Source organism: Callithrix jacchus, chromosome 8, assembly GCF_049354715.1.
Source record: "Callithrix jacchus isolate 240 chromosome 8, calJac240_pri, whole genome shotgun sequence".
Classification (NCBI taxonomy): Eukaryota; Metazoa; Chordata; class Mammalia; order Primates; family Cebidae; genus Callithrix; species Callithrix jacchus.
Window position 1 is genome coordinate 105,772,171 of NC_133509.1, and position 21,906 is coordinate 105,794,076.

General features: G+C 42.9%; 1 long non-coding RNA gene and 1 pseudogene across 3 annotated transcripts in view; both read right to left on the minus strand.

Moving 5' to 3' along the window:
• Positions 1-1,681: 1,681 nt before the first annotated feature.
• Positions 1,682-21,906, minus strand: part of LOC144577566 (uncharacterized) — a 30,245-nt gene continuing 10,020 nt past the window's right edge. Inside the window, exons 1-4 of one of the 3 annotated variants that reach the window (XR_013521731.1) lie at positions 4,309-7,332; positions 2,889-3,172; positions 2,423-2,499; positions 1,682-2,041 (exon numbers count right to left, since the gene is read on the minus strand). This is a non-coding gene — a long non-coding RNA (uncharacterized LOC144577566). Of the gene's footprint in view, positions 2,042-2,422; positions 2,500-2,888; positions 3,173-4,308; positions 7,333-21,906 lie in introns of those variants that run through there. The other 2 variants (XR_013521730.1, XR_013521732.1) reach the window with 2 other exon arrangements.
• On the minus strand, positions 17,381-20,140 carry LOC100398388 (putative transmembrane protein 183BP pseudogene; annotated as a pseudogene).

Sequence of the window (21,906 nt, forward strand, 5' to 3'; positions counted from 1 at the left end):
GGGATGACTGTACTAACCACTCCTCCAAGTAGCATGGAGCATCGACTTGGGAACAGTGAGCAGAGAAGCCTGTAGGAAGTGTGTGTGAAGCGTGAGCTCTGCTAGCATCCAAAGAAAGAGAGGAAGCAAATGGACCGACTTCCTGGCTCTGCCTCCCCAGCCATGTCAGATGGAAGCTTGGAGACTGATCCTTGAAAGCTCCAACTAAGGACCAAAAGGGAGTCTGGTGTGGAGAGCATAGTGGGCCCTTCCATCACCACTCACATAGGAAGGGCAGTGTCAGGCAGTGTGTTGGGCCCCAGAAGAAGCCAGAGAAAAACGAGGCAATATCTTACTCTGTTTTGTGTTGCTGTGACAGAATACCTGAGACTGGGTAATTTATAACAAAGAGAAATTTATTTCTTACAGTTCTAGAGGCTGGGAAGTCCAAGATCAAGGCACCAGTAGGTCTGGTGTTTGGTGAAGACCCAGTCTCTGCTTCCAAGATGGCACCTTGAATGCTATATTCTCTGGGGAATGGGGTGGGGGACTTGCTGTTAGCAGAAAAGTGCAAGAGAAAAGAGAGAAAGAGAGAACCCACTCCCAAAAGCCCATTTAGAAAGGCATTAAACCCACCCCTGGCCTAATTACCTCTTAAAGGTTCCATCTCCCAATATCATTACATCGGCAATTGAATTTCCACATGAGTTTTGGAGAAGACAAACATTCAAACCATAGCAGGCAGGTAGGCTGATGAGTTCTTTCCTTCTCTAAAGATGGCAACCACTGATTTTACAGCTGTGAAGACAGGGGAGCAGAGAGGCTCTCTGCCACCAACAGCTTACAAGTAGGACACACACTCTGTACCTCTCACCTGTCACAACTCTGTCTGGCCCAGGGAGCTCCAATAGTTTCACCAGAACTTTAGATTTTTGTAAGAGAAGTGACCAGATATAGATGAAATTGTCCTTGACTTTCCCAAGAAGTGCCCTAGGTCGCTAGCTCTTTTTACATATAAGTTGTAACTTGGATATGTAACCTAACTAGCAATCTCTTCAACCTCCTATGGCTTTTAAAAAGATGAACCAGTGAGGCTGGGCACATTGGCTCAAGCCTGTAATCCCAGCGTTTTGGGAGTCCAAGGCAGGTGGATCACCTTAGATCAGGAGTTCAAGACCAGCCTGGCCAACATGGCCAAACCCTGTCTCTGCTAAAAATACAAAAATGAGCAAAGCGTGGTTGCGGGCACCTGTAGTCCCATCTACTCAGGAGGCTGAGACAGGAGAATTGCTTGAACCCGGGAGGCAGAGGTTGCAGTGAGCCAAGATTGTGCCACTGCACTCCAGCCTGGGTGACACAGCTAGACTCCCTCAAAAAAAAAAAAAAAAAGATGAGCCAGTGAGCATTGGCAAAACCCACTGACACCGAAAGTACAGGAGAAGCATACCCACTCCATGTTGTCTTAAACTTTTAAAATCTAGTACTCTGTACACTACAAGATAGGAGTAACGTCACTCCATTCTCTTGATCCAATGGTAGAAGCCTGATGTGATTTATCCAAATCACACCAGTTATAGCACTGGAGAGAGGAATGATCTGGGAATTTAGAGTCCTGTCCACCAATGAGCTCCACAACTGCATAAGTCATTTTATTTGTTGAACTTCAGTTTCTTCACTGGAGAAATAAGATTGGACCAGAAGATTTTTATCAAACTTAACTGTATTTGTTTGCTGAGACTGCCAAAACACAGTACCACAAACTAGTGGCTTAAACAACAGAAATATATTGTGCTTCACAGTTCTGGAGGCTGGAAGTCGGAACTCAAAGTGTTGGTAGGGTTGGTCTCTTCCGAGGACTGTGAGGCAGACTCTGTTCCTCGTCTCTCTCCTTCCTTCTGTAGCCTCAGGTATTCCTTGGCTTGTAGATGGCCATCTTTTCCTTGTGTCTTCCCATTGTCCTCTCTCCATGCATGTATGTCTCTGTCTAAATCTCCTCTTTTTACGAGGACGTCAGTCACACTGAGTTAGAGCCTGCCCTAATGACGCATGTTAACTCGATCATCTGCAAAGACCCCATTTCCAAATAAGGTCACCTTCATAGGTACTGGAGTCAACATCTTTTGGTAGGGACAGCATTCAATCCATATACTAACTTTCTTAAAAAGAAGAAGAAGAAGAAGAAGAAGAAGGAAGAAGAAGAAGAAGAAGAAGAAGAAGAAGAAGAGGAGGAGGAGGAGGAGGAGGAGGAGGAGGAGGAGGAGGAGGAGGAGGAGGAGGAGGAGGGGAGGGGAGGAGGGGGGGAGGGGGGAGGAGGAGGAGGAGGAGGAGGAGGAAGAGGAAGAAGAAAGAATATATGTGAACCTAACAGTAAACAGAAATATCTACCAAGAGGAGCTGGAATGAGTATTGGTAGGTGGCTGGGTGACCACCATTTTCCACCTACCCTGATTTCTGCCTAACTGCAGGTGTTCCACAGGCTCCCTCCGTAGAGATGACAGGATGCATGGCAGGAAGAGCATCCTGGAAGGAAAACACACAGTTCCAGAGGCCACTTCAAACAGTACTAGTAATGCATACGTAGGAGTGCAAAGGTGTGCACAGATTTATTTGTTCCATATAGATACGGAGTCAGCAGTACTCACACACATAAATCCAGCTTTTTATCAATGAGAAGCCAAATGAGTCTCTCATTCATTTATTACTGGATCTACCTGTCTATATAAAGCCCAACTTCATTTTGCCTGCTTAGTAAAAATGAAAATCTCATTGGCTTACCCAGCCCTTAAACTGTAAGAAATAAAGGTTAAATCTTTCATGAGCTGCATGTCTAAGCCAGAACCCAGAAAATGGTCTGTGTCCTGACCAAAGGTCAGTTATTTTTCTGCCTTTGCCTTTCACCAGCATTTTACCTTGGCCTTGTTTTGCTCCCATCCTATGTGAGTTTCCCATGCCTCTCCTCAGACACACGCTCTGTAGAGAGAAGCAAAATCTGTGTGGAGTAGCAACCTTTGCAACAATGAAAACGTTCCTCCCCAGATGACTTGGGACAGATTGGAGCCAAACCATTTCCTTCAGTCCCCGAGCACATTGTTTCCCTCCAGTGACTTCTGCAATCCAGAAACAGCTGCAAATTCCAGTAAAACAATGTTCTGATCCAATCCCTCAAGCCATCTTTACCCTTTTGTTTTTCTCTCTGGAGGGAGGAAAAAAAAATATTTGAAAACTTGCCATGGTGCATTATTTCCAAGCATCTGTTGATGGAGGTATGAGCCAAGCAGCCCTTTTTATTGGAGGAAAGAAGGAGAGAATAAAAATGGAAGAGAGGGAGATATGAAAAAATGATAGAAAAGGGCATGGAGAAAAATCTGAGTGAGTGGAATAAAGTTATGCAATGGGGAAAAAAATGAGCAAAAACATTGCTTATACAATGCAATGTGCTCAATTCAGAAGGCTTTAGCTCACCTCACCTCTCGTTTTGGGTAAGCCAGGAAGCCAGTCTATCTCAACATTTAATTTGGGCCATTTTTACATGAAACTAACCCATAAGAGAACATCAGGATATATTAAAATGATACTGTTGCCAGGCATAGTGGTCTTGGAAGACTGAAGTCGGAGGATCCCTTGGGCTCAGGAGCTCAAGGCTGCAGTGAACTGTGATCACACCGGTGAATAGACACTGTACTCTACCCTAGGCAACAGAGCGAGGCTCCATCCCTTAACAAACTAAAAAATAAAATAAAATAAATGATTCTGTGAATTGAAAATGCATGAAGGTATATTTCACGAAATAATTTGCAGAAATACTCTTGTAATCTGCAACCTCCACAATACACTTAAATGGTGTATCAATTTATAAAACTACCTTTTAATTTATCTTATAAATTAGAGTTTATAAAATTGTCCTTTCAGATTCACTTTTACCTTTTTTTAATTTCTTGCTGTGCCTAGGGAATTGGTCTTTGCAGACAGAATCAATGCTTGCCTTCTAGCTTCTGTTTGGGGTTAGCTAACGGGAAGCATCACCAGGAGGTTCAAGAGTGGAGAAAATGAGATTGCGGTATTTACTACTATGATTCCCTCCCTGATGGGTCACCATGGGCTGGTTGCTTCCCTTTACTGAAGATAACAGCTTCTGAAAGAGGGGTGTGTCCTCCCTCTTCGTGCAGCTATGCTCTGTTCCTTTCCCTTTCCCCGGCATGTTTTGGAGGCATGGGTGACCAAATCCTGCTGTTGCTAGAACCCAGGGTACTGCATAATAAAGCAATAACACCTTCCCAATTCCCTAAACTTCACTCACCCTTTATAAATAAATTAGTCCCTTAAACTCACCTTAATTATCCAGTTCGAGTGTGCTCTATGCCTTTTTCCTTGAGCTACACTCTAAGTCCCTTGAGTGCAGTCTTATAGGATGATTTGTGTCTTCTTCAAAACAACTAGCATGGTGCCAAACCATCCAGCAGATACAGAGCAAAGCTTTGTCATTCACAGTGTTGATCTGAAGGAAGTCCTTCACTTAGTCTGCCTTTTTTCCAAAATCACACATCCAGATCTATTTAGTAAACTCTTCATGATTCCATCTATTCACACAAAGTCAGCCCATCATTGTTACCCAATATCTGCATTTAATGGGATTTTGCTTCTTATGGAAAGTAGTGTGATGTAACAGAAACAAACAGAGGGGTTTTGGAGCCTCACTGACCCAGGCTCAACTTCTAGCTCTGCAACCTACTATTTGGGTAACAGGAAAAGCTGCTTAAAGTTCCCAAGAACCACTGCCATTATGTATATATGTGAGATGCAGAAAGATCACATCTCTGCCTCCTTCTACCTCTTGCTCCTTCCTCATATTTACCAGTGTGGCCAACTTGAGGTTTTTGTCCCCAATTTAAACACAGTGGCCAGTGGTACAATGAAGCCAGGTTCCTGAGGAAGAGGGGATAGAAAACAAAGGAAAGAAAAATGTTAGAAGGTTTAGACACTGGCAGCATAAACCAGGCTTATGATCAATATTTAAATATGATTTGGGGAGACATGGAAGAAATTGTGATACTTAAAGAGGCTGATGAGGAAACACAGGAGGAAGTGTTAAAAATGAGCAAGAGACCAGCACAGTGACTCAGGCCTGTAATCCAAGCACTTTGAGAGGTGAGGCAGGAGGATTGCTTGAGGCCAAGAGTTCAAGACCATCCTGGGCAAAATAGGGAGATCTTGTGCTACAAAAAATAAAATATTAGCCAGATGTGGTCACATGTACCTGTGGTTCCCGCTACTTCTGAGGCTGAGGCAGGAGGATCACTTGAACCTGGGAGAGCGAGACTGCAGTGAGCCATGATTACACCACTGCACTGCAGCATTGGTAACAGAGTGAGACTCTGTCTCTTACAAAAAAACAAACATGCCTGTAATCCCAACACTTTGGGAGTCCGAGGCAGGTAGATCATGAGGTCAGGAGATCAAGACCATCCTGGCTAACATGGTGAAACTCTCTCTCTACTAAAAATACAAAAAACAACAAAAAAACTAGCTGAGTGTGGTGGCACACGCCTATGGTCTCAGCTACTTAGTAGGCTGAGGATGGAGAATAACTTGAAGCTGGGAGGTGAAGGTTGCAGTGAGCCAAGATCATGCCACTACACACCAGCCCGGGTGACAGAGTGAGACTGTCTCAAAAAAAAAAAAAAAAACAAAAATAAACAAGACGAACTATTCCAATGCTGCTTGTCTGAAGCAATGGTGCTGTAGCCTTTCATCGAGAGCTGGCTGAAACAAAGAACTTATCCAATGTGGAAATGAGGACACGAAGTAAAGAACATGTTCAAAAGAGAAAAGTAGTATACTGGGTTCAGGTGACTCACACCTGTAATCCCAGCGCGTCGGGAGGCCAAGTTGGGCGAATCACTTGAGTCCAAGAGTTTGACACCAGCCTGGCCAACATGGTGAAACCACATCTCCACGAATTCAAAAATTAGCCAGGCATGGTTGTGCACGCCTGTAATCCCAGCTACTGGGGAGGCTGAAGTGGGAGATTTACTTGAACCCGGGAGGCAGAGGTTGCAATCAGCAGAGATCGTGTGGCTGCACTCTAGCCTGGGCAACGGAGTGAAATACTGTCTCAAAAAAAAAAAAAGAGAGAAACATAGTAAATGATCGTGATTCCTTCCACCCCTTAAATGAGGTCATTTGTAAGTAATTCACAAATTCACACCCAAATGGAATTTAAAATTTTCTAACTCCACCAATAAAGTGAGTGCCATTATGCAGAACTCATGGAACAAGGTGATTTACTCTTAAAATTTTCTTCATAGATAAATACTCCAGTTACCTTTGTGGGTGGAAAGAGGTCTCTAAGCACCCCTGCAAGGCTGACCTGTTGTGGACTAAAAGACAAGCTATGGGAAGAGCTCAGGAATGCTTGCACCATGTGGCGCTGGGCTCAGAGTGTCTCCATCTTTGGCCATAGCTAAGTGTGTTCTTTCAGGCAATGGCCAAGCCTGCATTACCTGCCTGACTGCTGTGGAGAATCACACCCAGGTCATGGGGATTAGAATACTTTCTTCAAACGGTTGCTACGAGGCCGCTCAATGAGACAATATACACAAAGCCGTAGGTACTCAGCATATAGTGGCCACTCCATACATGCTCTTTATTCTTTCTAGTGGGGGTTGAGGGCCTGTATTCAATTTAGTTAAAAGTTTTCTTTTTGTTTTATTTATTTATTTATTTATTTGAGAAAGGGTCTCTGTTGCCCAGGCTGGAGTGCAGTGGCGCAATCTCAGCTAACTGCAACTCCGCCTCCCAGGTTTAAGTGATTCTCATGCCTCCGCCTCCTGAGCAGTTGGGATTACAGGTGCCTGCCACAACACCTGGCTAAATTTTGTATTTTTAGTAAAGATGGGGTTTCACCATGTTGGTCAGGCTGATCTCGAACTCCTGACCTCAAGTGATCCGCCCACCTCAGCCTCGCAAAGCCTTCGGATTACAGGTGTGAGCCACCGTGCCCAGCTGAAAGGATTTTTTTTTAATTTGGAAACTCATTATGGTTGCCATTCTTCTAATTGGTCATGTCAACTATGCAATGACCACACAGGGTTATTTTCTACCCTCTTCTGCTTACCAGGCCCTGGATCCATAATAAGCAATGAAAAGGATTTGACAACGCTGAAGATCAAATGGTACAATGGAGTTACAGTACACAAACATTTAAGTTGCTGGAATTCAGCTCTATGCTCAGCAAAAGGAAATAATACAGATGAATATATACATATATATGTAATTTTTCCCCCTACAATATGGCTCTTAAATTCAAGCCAACTACTTCATCTGGTACTCAACCAAAGAAACAGCCATGGCCATCTGTTCCAGCTCTGGAGGGAAAACTGACTATGTTGAATTTACTGAGAGATGGCACAGAATACATAAAACTCTGTAATCTGTTGTATGTGGGTGATTTAAGAGATTTTTTATGGTGATTCTTTTCCATACATGAGCTTTGTCACACATGTTGACTTTTGAACTCAAACTCCAAGCACGTGCAACACCATTGCTACACACTATTGTGTGTCATTTCAAGTTGTCAGACCCTAAGCATATATGAAAAATGACTCCCAACAAAATCCATAATACTCCAAGACGAATTTGGGGACTGTTTAGGCAGGCTCCTAGCTGCCACATCTGCATTACCAGTTCCCTTGAATAAATTCCTTCTGTCAGTACTGGCACTGTGGACATCTTGAATTATTTACCTTAAAACATATTTACTGAGTATCTACTAACTCACTAGGCCTTGTGCTCAGTTCTAGGAATACAAGAGTGAATAAAACAGGCTTGATCTCTGGTCTCAAAGAGTTCACATTCTAGGAGAGTTATCAGATACATTGATCAATTAATTACACAAATTCATAGTTTTTCTTTTTCCTTTTTAAATTTTTTTTTGAGACGGAGTCTTGCTCTGTTCCCCAGGCTGGAGTGCCGCGGCGCTATCTCAGCTCACTGCAACCTCCGCCTCCACATTCAAGCGACTTTTCTGCCTCAGTCTCCCGAGTAGCTGGGATTACAGGTGCGCACCACCATGCCCGGCTCATTTTTTTGGATTTTTAGTAGAAATGGGGTTTCGTCATACTGGCCAGGCTGGAAATTCATGAAGTTTTTTTTAACAAATATTTGTTAAGAGCTAACTATGCGGCAGGCATTATACTAAGCATTGGAGCTAATACTGTCAATTAAACCGATCAAAACCTCTCTTCTAGGAAGGTTACATTCCATTATGGAAGATAGAAAATAAACAAGACAAATATGTAAACTCCATGGTATGGAAGATCTCTATAAAACCTAAGGAGAAAAAAAAAAGCAAGAAAGGGGAATTTTAAACTGGGAGGAGGCCAGGTGCCGTTGCTCATGCCTGTAATCCCAGCACTTTGGGAGGCTTTGAGGCCAAAAGTTCAAGACCAGCCTGGCCAACATGGCGAAACCCCATCTCCACTACAAATACAAAAAATTAGCCAGGCATGGTGGCAGGCACCTGTAGTCCTAGCTACTCAGGAGGCTGAGGCAGGAGATTCACTTGAACCTGGGAAGCAGAGGTTGCAGTGAGCCAAGATCGTGCCACTGCACTCCCTCGTGGGCGACAGAGCAAGACTCTATCTCCAAAAAGAGAGAGAAAGAAAAGAAAATGTAACAGAGACAAGATAATGAAAAGCTTAGTAAGTCAGAGTAAGGACTGGTTTCTCCTGGAGACCGCTGAGGGATTTTGAACAGAGAAGCAACATAATCTCTCATATATACTAAGAGAAACATTCTGACCTGTGATGAAAATAAGCTGCAGACAGCCAAGGCCAGAAGTAAAGAATCTGAGGAGATCGTTGCATTTACTTAGGCAAAATATCATGGGGGCTTAGACAAATGGGGGGTGGTAAGAAGTGGTTGAATTCTAGACATATTTTGAAGGTAGAACGGACAGGATTTGCTAACAAATTGAAGTTATGGAGAGAAAGAAAAGCAGCAAGGATACTATCAAGATCTTTGCCCCAAGCAACTGGAAAGATATAATTGCCACTAACTTAGTTAGAAAAGGAACTAGTTTCAGAGAATGGAGAGAACTACTCTGGTCCTTAATTAAGTGTGAGTTGCCTATTTTAGACATCCTTACAGAGATGTCCTAAAGGATATAAATGAGGTGGAGTTCAGAGGAGATATACATTCAAGGGTTATGAGAATAGAGATGGGTATTAAATGCCATGAATCTGGGTGAGACCACCAAGGCATTGAGCATGGAGGAAAGAGATCGAGTTCTGGGGACTCCAACATTTAGAGGTCAGAGATATGAGAAGAAAGTAGCAAAAAGAACTGAGAAGGATCAGCCAGAATAGTAGAGAGACAACCAGTTAGTGTGGTTTCTTGGAAGCCAAGAGAAGAAAGTGTATTAAAAAAGAGTGGTAGATAAACAGTCAAATTTTGATTGGTATTACTTGGCAAAGGTATAGGATTCTTTCATGAAAGTGGGTAACAGAGGACCCAATTTAGATTGAGTATTCAGGAAAGTGGCATCTATGTTGAAGGTTAAAGAAAGAAGGCCAGTGACATTCACCAATGCAGTTTTCTTCCTTCCTGAAGTCATCCTGGCTTCATCCCAGCGATGTCTCTGCTCAGCTGCAGGTGCAACCCACCTTTGGACCTATAAGGGACTTTGTCTATCATAGCCACCATCCTGACAGCTGAGCAAGGAGAAGGCTTGGGGTATGGGAGTAAGGATGGAAGAAGAGAAGAGCTCAGAATAGCTTCCCCAAATGGGACATATGAAACAGCCAACTCCCTTCTCAATATGGCAGTCACTTGGATATGATTTCTGGCAGTGAGTGCACATTTGGCCCCACAACATAAGACATTGTATCCTTCCTGAGGCTGGGAAGAGAAGAAAATGCAAAGTTGTTTAATGGGTACAAAGTTTCAGTTCTGCAAGATGGAAAAGTTCTGGAAATCTATTGCAAACAATGTGCAGACACTTAACACTAATGAACTGTGCACTTAAAAATTATAGAGATAGTACATTTTTGCATTTTTTTTTTTAACCACAGTTGAAATTTTTTTTAAAAGATGCTGAAGTTTTCTAATTTTCTTTGAGGCTTACTGTATCACCCAGTATCAGAAAATCTAAAAACAAGGGGACTGTGCAATTGATGAAACCAAACCCCTCGTTATGGTGTGCTTCTGTAATAGACACCATAATCCCATATTGCACAGGTCTGCCTTTCCTTAAAGGATGTTGTCACATGTGTCACTCACGTAAAGACCACCAGACAGGCTTTGTGTGGGGAGCAAGACCATTTATTTTCTGCTTGGGTGCAAGTCCAAGAAAGGAGTTAGGCAAAAGGGACAGGAGAAGGGATCGGTTATATAGGTTGGAGCAAATGGTCAGTTAAAGGCTGTAATCTATCTTGGGGAGGGGGAGGACATCACAGGATGCATGACTACAAGGGTAAGGGTCAGTAATCTGTCTTGGGGAGGGGAAGGGTGTCATGGGATGCATGATCACAAGGTAGGGGTCATTTATTACAAACAGGCATGATCATAAGGGTGGGGAGTATTTGTTGCAGTCAGAGGGGAGGGTGCGGTAGATTACACAGTTACAGGGGTGGGTATCTTGAGAAACCCAATGTCTGGGGGGAAAATTTTGCAAGGCTGAACAGGAATAATGAATGCATGTTGCAGAGCAATTAGTTGATGCAGGAACAAGTTGTTTTACTTCCCTCTGTGGCCACCTGATTATTTGTGGTTGCTTCAGACTTTCTGGTTCATGGAGACCATCCTGCAGTGTACGAGCAGGTCACCAAGGCTACAATGGCCATGCCTGGACTTGGAGGCCTAACAGATGTAACTGACTTGACTAAGATATATAGGAATACAATTAGAAAAATAAGCCAATACTATTAACTATCTGAAAATCAGAAAAAGAATGTGGCATATGTACTACAGGGTTTGGATTACTAAAGAACCTAGTAGGTACATGGAAGGGAGGTAAACTCCAAGGGAGAATCCAGAAGGATAAGCTTTGCTTTTTTTTTTTTTTAATCTGTTTTACATATTAAGCTAACATGATTTCTTTTTTAAAAAAAGTGTTCCTGGTCAGAAAACCACTGCTCTGATGGTCATCCATAAGAATGAGATTCCTGGAGACTTTCCTTCTAGTTTATAAATATATTAAAAATTTTTCATTTTTACAAGCTAATATTGCTCTTGCAGTCAGATGTAATAATGAATTGAAATGACTTTTTTTTTTTTTGAGACAGAATTTTGCTCTTGTCGCCCAGGCTGGAGTGCAGTGGTACAATCTTGGCTCACTGCAACCTATGCTTCCCGGGTTCAAGTGATTCTCAGGCCAGGCACGGTGGCTCATGTCTGTAATCCCAGCACTTTGGGAGGCCAAGGTGGGTGGATCGCCCGCGATCAGGAGTTTAAGACCAGCCTGGCCAACATGGTGAAATCCTGTCTCTACTAAAAATACAAATATTAGCTGGGTATAGTGGCGGGTGCCTGTAGTCCCAGCTACTTGGGAAACTGAGGCAGGAGAATCGCTTGAACCCAGGAGGCAGAGGTTGCAGTGAGCCAAGATCACACCATTGCACTCCAGCCTGGGAGACAGAGCAAGACTCTGCCAAAAAAAAAAAAAGTGATTCTCCGGCCTCGGCCTCCAGAGTATCTGGGATTACAGGCACCTGCCACCATGCCCAGCTAATTTTTCTTTTTTTTTTTGTATTTTTAGGAGATACAGAGTTTCACCATGTTGGCCAGGCTGGTCTCGAACTCCTGACTGCAGGTGATCCACCCACCTCGGCCTCCCAAAGTGCTGAGATTACAGGTATGAGCCACCATACCTGGCCTGAAATAATATTTTTTAATTTCAACTATTTTAGATACAGGGGCTACTTTTGCAGATCTGTGAAAGTGGAGCCAATTTTAGAGATTAGGGCTGGGGAACAAATAGAGAAGTAAATGGAACATGGGAATATTGCATGATGCTGACTTTTGTAGAATGGATCTTGTCACCCTGGTGGTGAGTGTATCTAATAAGTAGTATATCTAATAAGCAGTTGCTTAACCCAACCCGCCACAGTATCTGTTATTCCCATATTTATGATCATGTGTGTTTAATGCTTAGCTCCCATTTACAAGTGAAAGCAGCTCTATTTGGTTTTCTGGTTTTGCATTAATTTGCTTAGGATTATGGCTTGCAGCTCCATCCATGTTGCTGCAAAGGACATAATGTTATTCTTTTTTTATGGCAGTGTAGGATTCCATGGTATATATGTACTACGTTTTCTTTATTTAATCTACCATTGAGGGACACCTGGGTTGATTCCATGTCTTTGCTATTATGAATAGTGCAATGATGAACATGTGTCTTTTTGGTAGGATGATTTATTTTCTTTCTCGTACATAGCCAGTAATGGGATTGCTGGATCAAATGGTCAAATGGTAACTCTGTTTTAAGTTATTTGACAAATCTCCAGTCTGCTTTCCACAGTGACGGGACTTATTCACACTCCCACCAACAGCGTACAGTCGTTGCCTTTTCTCAACAGCCTCACCAGCATGTTGTTTTTTGGCCTTTTAATGATAGCCATTTTGACTGGTGTGAGCTGGCATCTTACTGTGGTTTTGATTTGCATTTCTTTAATGATTAGTGATGCTCAGCAGGTCTTCATATGTTTGTTGGCCACTTGTATGTCTTCTCTTGAGACATATCCTTTCCCCATTTTTAATGGAATTGTTTGTTTTTTGCTTGTTGATTTGCTAGATTAGGCCTTTGTAAGACACATCCTGTGTGAATATCTTCTCCCATTCTAGAGGGTGCCTGATTTAAAATGATTTTTAAGATGAGAAATCTACTTTCCAGGCAGTGCAATGCTGAGGGCATACTGCTTCTTATTTTTGTGTGTGTGTTTACAGTCCTTGGCCTGCATTCTTGTAGACCACAATTCCTAAAAGAAAATTCAGCGTGCAGCATGAATACATTTATTTTCTAAGAGGACAAAACATTCGAATAATAATTTTGAATAATTATTATTAGAAATCAGATGTAAAACACATGTGATTGTTAATTTTGAATTAGAAATTGAAGATCTCTCTTCTATACCCAGTATTATTTTCAAGGGCGACCTTGCTGATCCAAGTGTGATAGGCTGAATAAGTGCGATGCGCTGACCCAAGTGTGATGGGTCCCCAATTCACTTGCTGAAGTCCTAATCCCCAGTATCTCAGAATGTGACTGTACTTGGAGATAGAGTCTTTAAAAAGGTAATGAAGCTAAAATGAGATCATTAGGGTGAGACCTAATCCAATATGACTGGTGTCATAAGAAGAGGTTAGGACACAGAGGGAAGTCCATGTGAAGATACAAAAAGAAGACAGCCACCTGCAAGCCAAGGAGAGAGGCCTCAGAAAAAAACAATCCTGCCAGCATCTTGATCTAGGACTTCTAGCCTCCACAATTGTAAGAAAATACATTTTTGCTGTTTAGGCCACCTAGTCTATGGCAGTTTGTTATGATAGCCCTAGCAAACTAATATACCAAATATTTTCAAGTTTGGTTTGTTTTGTTTTTGGTTCATTTGTTTTGAGATGGAGTTTTGCTCTGTTGCCCAGGCTAGAGTATAGTGGCATGATCTTGGCTCACTGCAACCTCCGCCTCCCAGGTTTAAGCAATTCTCCTGCCTCAGCCTCTCAAGTAGCTGGGATTACAGGTGCCCTCCACCACACCTGGCTAATTTTTAGTAGAGTTGGGGATTTCACCATGTTGGCCAGGCTGGTCTCGAACCCCTGACCTCAAGTGATCCACCTGCCTTGGCCTCCCAAAGTGCTGGGATTACTGGTAAGCCCAATGCCCATCCCCAAGTATTTTTTAAACTGCATAGAATGGGCATATTTTCACGTCATTTGTGTACGAAAAACTGCAAAAGTAGTATTCAAAAGAAAGACTTTTGAATACATTGTTGGGTGATTCTAAAGCCTTAGGTCAAAGTGTGGCTTAAAACAATACACCCCGGCAGGGCGCGGTGCCTCAAGCCTGTAATGCCAGCACTTTGGGAGGCCGAGGAGGGGGAAACAAGGTCAAGAGATTGAGACCATTCTGGTTAACATGGTGAAACCCCGTCTCTACTAAAAATACAAAAAATTAGCTGGGCATGGCGGCGTGTGCCTGTTATCCCAGCTACTCAGGAGGCTGAGGCAGGAGAACAGCCTGAACCCAGGAGGTGGAGGTTGCGGTGAGCCGAGATCGCGCCATTGCACTCCAGCCTGGGTAACAGGAGCTAAACTCCGTTTCAAAAAAACAACAAAAAAAAGATACAGGTCTTTCCCTTGCTGATAAAACAGACTGCGGTACAGAAACTGGCTAAAACCCAACAAAAACAAGATGGCCACGAGAGTGACCTCTGGTTGTCCTTACTGCTGCACTCCCACCAGCATCCATGACAGTGTACAAACGCCATAACAACATCAGGAAGTTTACTTTTCTTCGTACATAGGCTGAGTTGACTATGGGAGGAGTTTAATTTACAGCTTAACTTTTTAAAGGAAGGATGATAATAGTCCCTTCTCAAAACTAATCTTCAAGAAGATAAGGAGATATACACACAAGTAACAATGTTATGTTAAAGATGTACAGGAGCATTGTGACCTGACCAAGGACAAAGAAACTTCACAACTCCCCAACTCGGACCCTCACTGCCACCCAGATGTCTACGATCATCAGTCACCTCTTGACCTCAACTGAAGGCCCTCTCCCTTCTTTGCTCTAACATAAAAAAAGCCTAACATTCTGTTAACTTAATTTGGTTCTTTTGGACACTAGTCTGTCTTCTTCTTGGCCTCCTGGCTGTCTGAAATATAAAGTTACTTTCCTGGCCCCAACACCATGTCTCTTCACTCATGGGTTTTGTGCGGCAAGTGGTATGAGCTTTGGACTCAACTGCAAGAATCCATGCACCTCTTTGGATCTTGTATGTTGAAAATTTTATGGTTAATTATCTTTAACTCCTGGTCTATACCATGTATTAATAGCATAGGCTGGTTAAGAGCAGATCTGACAACATGTCCTTGTAGACTCAGGAGGTTTGTCATTCTTAAAACTACTGATTTCAGACCAAATTATATAGAAATTCATTCCAGACATATTTAACAAATAATATTAACACATGTGAAAACAAATTAAGGGAGGTAATACTACCATGGAAAATCATCGTTAATTAAGAGTAAATCCCTGGCTGGGCGTGGTAGCTCACGCCTATAATCCCAGCACTTTGGGAGGCCGAGGCGGGTGGATCACGAGGTCAAGAGACCATCCTGGTCAACAAGGTGAAACGCTGTCTCTACCAAAAATACAAAAATTAGCTGGGCATGGGGGCGCACGCCTGTAGTCTCAGCTACTTGGGAGGCTGAGGCAGGAGAATTGCTTGAACCCAGGAGGTGGAAGTTGCAGTGAGCCGAGATCATGCCATTGCACTCCAGTCTGGGTAACAACAGCGAAACTCTGTCTCAAAAAAAAAAAAAAAAGAGTAAATCCCTGAACCTATTTCCATATATGAAGAGTTAAATTAGAAGATTTCAATCTTCTTCTTCCTGCTGTGCCCGGGCTACTACACCCTGCCCTAAACTCATCAGTGAGGAAGGGAATGTGGTGAAGAATGAGTTTGGGTGGGGATGTGAGTGCATGATCTACTTATCTATGGTTCCTACAAGCAGTAGAGATGAGTAAATAGTGATGAATCAGTGATTATTTGTTCATTCAACAAGCATATAAAAAAGGCACTGATGATATCAGACCAATAAGGCACGGCCCTTGTTCTCAAATTCAGTCTATTCCAAGACTCTGCTATTCAAATGTGTCTTTAGCATCACAGGCATCAACTGGAAACTTTTTAGAAATGCACAATCTCAGGCTCCACCTCAGACCTACTGAATCAAAATCTACATTTTAGAAATAACTCCAGGTGATTCATATGCATAGTAAAGTCTCAGACATACTGTTCCAGGACAGACACATAAACAAGCACAGGTATCTCTGGTGTAACATCTTGTATGCATTCCTACAAAACTCACATATTGCAAGATTGTGCACTACGATAACAGAGTCTATGGTGGAAATTGGTTAGGGGCAGACTTCTGAAAACCTACAAAACTTTGAATACAGAGCACTAACAAAAACAATTGCAATTCTAATAAAAACAGTAGTTAAATCTACAAGTATTTGTATCTAGTAACAGTCAATTATTTGCTGTCTTCAACCTAGGGGATTCAGATTTCCTTCTTTGAGACATAATGTCAGAGGCATTTGAACTAGAGAAACTCCATCTCGAGTAGGGACTGGGTAAAACTTAAGATGGTTCTTTTTTTTTTTTTTTGAGACGGAGTTTTGCTCTTGTTACCCAGGCTGGAGTGCAATGGCGCGACCTCGGCTCACCGCAACCTCCGCCTCCTGGGTTCAGGCAATTCTCCTGCCTCAGCCTCCTGAGTAGCTGGGATTACAGGCACGCACCACCATGCCCAGCTAATTTTTTGTATTTTTTAGTAGAGGCGGGGTTTCACCATGTTGACCAGGATGGTCTCAATCTCTTGACCTCGTGATCCACCTGCCTCAGCCTCCCAAAGTGCTGGGATTATAGGCTTGAGCCACCGCGCCCAGCCAAGATGGTTCTTTAGGACACTAGTTTAAAGCTAAACCCTATGGGGCTGTATTCCCAGATGCTTAGGCATTCTAAGTCACAGGATGAGATAGGGTGAGCACAAGATACAGGTCATAAAGACCTTGCTGATAAAACAGGTTGCAGTAAAGAATCTGGCCCAAACCCACCAAAACCGAGATCGTAGTGAGAGTGGCCTCTGGTTGGTACATTCCCATCAACACCATGACAGTTTACAAATGCCATTAGACCATCAGGAAGTTACCCTAAATGATCTAAAAGGAGAGGCATAAATAACCCACCCCTTGTTTAGCATATAATCAAGAAATAATCATAAAAATGGGCAACCAGCAGCCCTCGGGGCTGCTCTGTCTATGGAGTAGCCATTCTTTTATTCCTTTACTTTCTTTTTTCTTTTCTTTCTTTTTTTTTTTGAGATGGAGTTTTGCTCTTGTTGCTCAGGCTGGAGGGCAATGGCACAATCTTGGCTCATGCCACCGCAAACTCCCGGATTCAAGTAATTCTCCTGCCTCAGCCTCCCAAGTAGCTGGGATTACAGGCATGTGCCACTATGCCTGGCTTTTAGTAGCGACAGGATTTCTCCATGTTGGTCAGGCTGGTCTTGAACTCCTGATCTCAGGTGATCCGCTCATCTCAGTCTCCCAAAGTGCTGGGATTGTAGGCGTAATCCCTTATTCCTCTACTTTCTTGATAAACTTACTACCACTTTATACTACTATGGGCTTGTCCTGAATTCTTCCTTGCATGAGATCCAAGAACCCTCTCTTGGGGTCTAAACCAGGACCCCTTTCCTATAACAATAAAACCTATACATTGGTATTTGATTTGTTAAAAGAAAATTTTCTGGGGGGGGAACTTAAAGAGTTTAATTTTTTCCTAGAACAAGATCAACAGTTTTCACTGAGATAAAAAAGTAAAGAATAACAAACTCAATAACATCAAATGGGGTTGTGATACAGAAAATAGGGTCACTCCATTCAAATGCAAGTTTTTACTTTAAAATATGTTTATAGGGAACCGTGAGGGCTCGGACCAGTTGTCCTGGCACTTGAGGAGGCGAGGCTATGAGTTCAAGGTCAACCTGAGCCACATAAGAACCTCTCATTCATTAACAACAACAAAAAAATATGTTTATAAACCATAGTTGTTCTTCCTCTTGATTCAACACTTCTCCCTCCTGTAACAGGAGCAACCTGAAGAGCATATGCCTTACTAACCAGATACAAAATCCAGCCGCCCCTTCCAAATTGGAATCTGATTCCTACTAGGCTAGACTCAGGGCTGCCCCCAAGGGATGGGAAGCAGTAACTATGTCTCAGGTAGAACGGGTACTGAGGATGCCACCAAGAGTCAAATGCTGTGCACTGGGTCCAGGATGATGGGCATGCCCTGAGCACTGTGCAGTTTTCCACCACCATGAACAGGAGAACTTGGAACACAAGTTTTGGTGATGCTGCATGTCCATGCTCACACTAATAGTAAACAGAGTAAATATGGTTCTCCTGACAATTGGAATAAAAAAGAAATTGAGGGTGGTGACCCGCAGTGGGCAGCAGTCCTGGTCTGGTTGGTATGAACATGTTCAGGCTGATGAGGTTGCAGTTCTCTTATACTCTTGCTCTGTAACCTAGGGGACTGGTTTTTGAACATGAAGAATTCTAACATTGGTTCCTGTCTGTTTCCAACTGGAAGTTGGGAATTTTTCTGGAATGGTTGGACTCTCAGACTTGAGCAGCAAATGGCTCATACATATGCTACAGAGATCAGATCACAGAAGCCTGGAGACAGTACAGTTTCTCCATTGACTCTGGTTGCAGGTGCAAAGGCAGGAAGCATCCAGAGTGGAACGCCTTCGGTACAACCTGCTCCAAAAGGCAGCAGTGCAAGTGACAGGAGCTCAGTGCAAAACAATGAATTTATTTAACAATTCCCTTCTTTTGGTCAGGTTCTCTCCTAGGTCAGATTATGACCAAAACCTGAGGCTTTTAGAGACTGCTTTCAACTACCATCATTTGGGTTTCTCGTCTCAGCATGTCATTCACAGGTTATGATATCCTCATGATCATGCGTTTCTTGAGATTTTGTCATTCTAGCCAAAGAGTTACAATTTGACATTCTACAGATGGCTGCCATGTTAACAAACATTTAAAACTTTTGAGAAGATACAGTGCACCAAGGAGACTACTGTCACTGGGAGGATAATACCAACAGTTTGTGGTACACTCCTCAGCTAGGGTCCCCATGAACCAACCAACCAAAAATCAAATAGATCAAAGAGTAAGCCAGATAAAGAGTGTACCTATTTAGGCCGGGTGCGGTGGCTCACGCCTATAATCCCAGCACTTTGGGAGGCCAAGGCAGGTGGATCACGAGGTCAAGAGATCGAGACCATCCTGGTCAACATGGTGAAACCCCGTCTCTACTAAAAATACAAAAATTCGCTGGGCATGGTGGCGCGTGCCTGTAGTCCCAGCTCCTCGGGAGGCTGAGGCAGGAGAATTGCTTGAACCCAGGAGGCGGAGGTTTCGGCGAGCCAAGATCATGCCATTGCACTCCACCCTGGGTAACAAGAGCGAAACTCCATCTCAAAAAAAAAAGAGTGTACCTATTTTAACCAAGCAGCCTGTTCATTAATCCTCTGCAAACAAGTCTCTATAATACCCAGTATATTCATCCATGTACAAAAAGTGTCAGCAACTGCACATTTCTCCCTGTTCAGCCAGTAGGGAATCTAAAGCGATTCTATTATCTAGTACAACTTTAGCAAGAGAATTTAAAGAAGTCTGTTATGCAACCATAGCCTTTGCAATAGAATTTGCAACAGAATATAAGGACTTTCTTTTTCTTTCTTTCTTTCCTTTTTTCTTTTTTAATAAGACAGGACCTTGCTCAACCTCCCAGGCTTAAGCAATCCTCCCTACCTCAGTCTCCCAAGTGGCTGGGAGTACAGACATGCACCACCATGCCCAGCTAAGTTTTTAAAATGTTTTTATAGAGACAGGGTCTCACTATGTGGCCTAGGCTGGTCTCGAACTGCTAGACCCAAGTGATCCTCCCACCTCAGCCTGCCAAAGTGTTGGGATTACAGGCATGAGCCAACATGCCCAGCCAGGAATATATTTCTAATTATTGCCTCATTTATATTTACTCCAAGCCATGGAAAAGAGCTCTAACATTGGCTTTTCATGCTTAGTCCATCAAGGCATAGGTTGCCCATGCATAAGGTTGGCTGCAAAATCCTCCACAGATCAAAGTGTACCCCATGGATAGAAACAAGGTCCCTTTTCCAGTTCTATTGTTCATGGATGTATTACTTGGGGTGGTGAAATTAGCAACTTCAAACTAAGAGCTTGAGGAAGAGTTATGGGTTAAGAGAGTTCTGTAATATCCTGACATATAAGTCGGTTTGCAAGAAATTCCATTTGGGCTTTGGTGCAAACCTGTCTTGGGATATACTCATTGGTCATGGTTCTAGTTTCCCATTACTGGGTGAAATCAAAACAGGGAGTGAGAGCAAGTGGGTTTAGAAATCTTACTACTAGTACAATTTGAACGACAGTTACATTAGGAATGTTGCTAAAATTACCCACCAGGTTAACTAAAGGATCCCTTAGGCCATGTAAAGATCTGGGTTTGGCATGACAGATTCAACACTCCATGAGGTTACCCATAAAAGCTCCTCATTGTGAAATTCTAATTATAGCATTATCCTGCCAAGTGCAAGAGGTAGGCATATGTAAGGAAAGATTAAGAGAAGTAAGAATTTCATGATCGCAGAGAAGTTTTGATTTGTGATCTTGGGGAAGCTGCTTATGTCTTGAATGGCATCTGCTTCTGGGGAGAAACTTCCTTGGTTAGCTTAACCTTAAAGTCTCATCGGGTGTACGAGGTTCCAAGAGTCTGGAGGGGTCCTTTTTGAATTGCGAGATATGGATTCAAGTATCAAGGTCCCCAAGTTTGGCTGAAGAATGAGTGGCAAAGGCAGTAGTTCTGATACCATTCCCAGAAAACCAAATCTCTGGGCTCTAGATCAGGAAGGATTTGATTGCTCTTGGTAGGTGCATTCTGAAAAGCTGCCTTTACCTGGTGAAACTACACTTTGACATAATGAATCAAAGCCTTGCATCATTTAGTTATATCAGAATTTAGGTCCCTTTATAAGTGGGTCAACTTACGATCTCCACTGTAGGTTCATCTGACTTTTATTAATCTGCAATACCTTTTATCAATCTGCAATACCAAGGCAATTCAGTCAAATCAGTTAGCTTCATATAAGGCTATTAAATCTGTAATACTTTATTTAACTGTTTTACAACTTGTCCAGTGGAACAAGTACCTTTATCCCTAGAGAATTCTTCGATGAGAAAACATATTTTCTAATAACCTTTAGCTACTGTTATAGAATTGGCTTTCTTTATTTTTCAGATGGAGTCTTGCTCTGTCACCCAGGCTGGAGTGCAGTGGCGTAATCTCGGCTCACTGCAACTGCTGCCTCCTGGGTTCAAGTGATTCTTCTGCCACGGCCTCCCAAGTAAATGGGACTACAGGCGCATGCCACCACACCCAGCTAATTTTTGCATTTTTAGTAGAGATGGGGTTTCATCATGGCCAGGATGGTCTTGATCTCTTGACCTCATGATCCTCCCTCCTCGGCTTCCCAAAGTGCTGGGATTACAGGCGTGAGCCACCATGCCTGGCCCCGGGAAAGCTTCTAAACAACAAAGAAACATGCACTGAAAACGGCAATGAGGCCAGGCACAGTGGTTTGCAAATGTAATCTCAACATTTTGGGAAGCCAAGATGGGCAGATCACTTGAGAACAGGAATTCAAGACCAGCTTGGCCAACATCACGAAACCCCATCTCTACTAAAAATACCAAAATTATCCAGGTGTGGTGGTATATGCCTATAGTCCCAGCTATAGAAGGCTGAGGCGCAAAAATCACTAGAACCAGGAAGGCGGAGGTCACAGTGAGCCCAGACCACGATACTGCAGCCTGGACTACAGAGCGAGACAGATGAAAGAGAGAAGAGAGAAAGAGAAAGAAGAGCACTCTAAATGTCCAAACTGCCTGTACCTAAAGTTTTGTCTTTCCAGGATTCTAAATTTAATAAACCAAACATTGGTCATAAACCATTTTAGCAATTTTAGAACAGTCACCACACCAAATGCATGTATTTGTTCATTATTTGGATTATTTTATCTCTTCCATGATGAGCCATGGAGTGCACA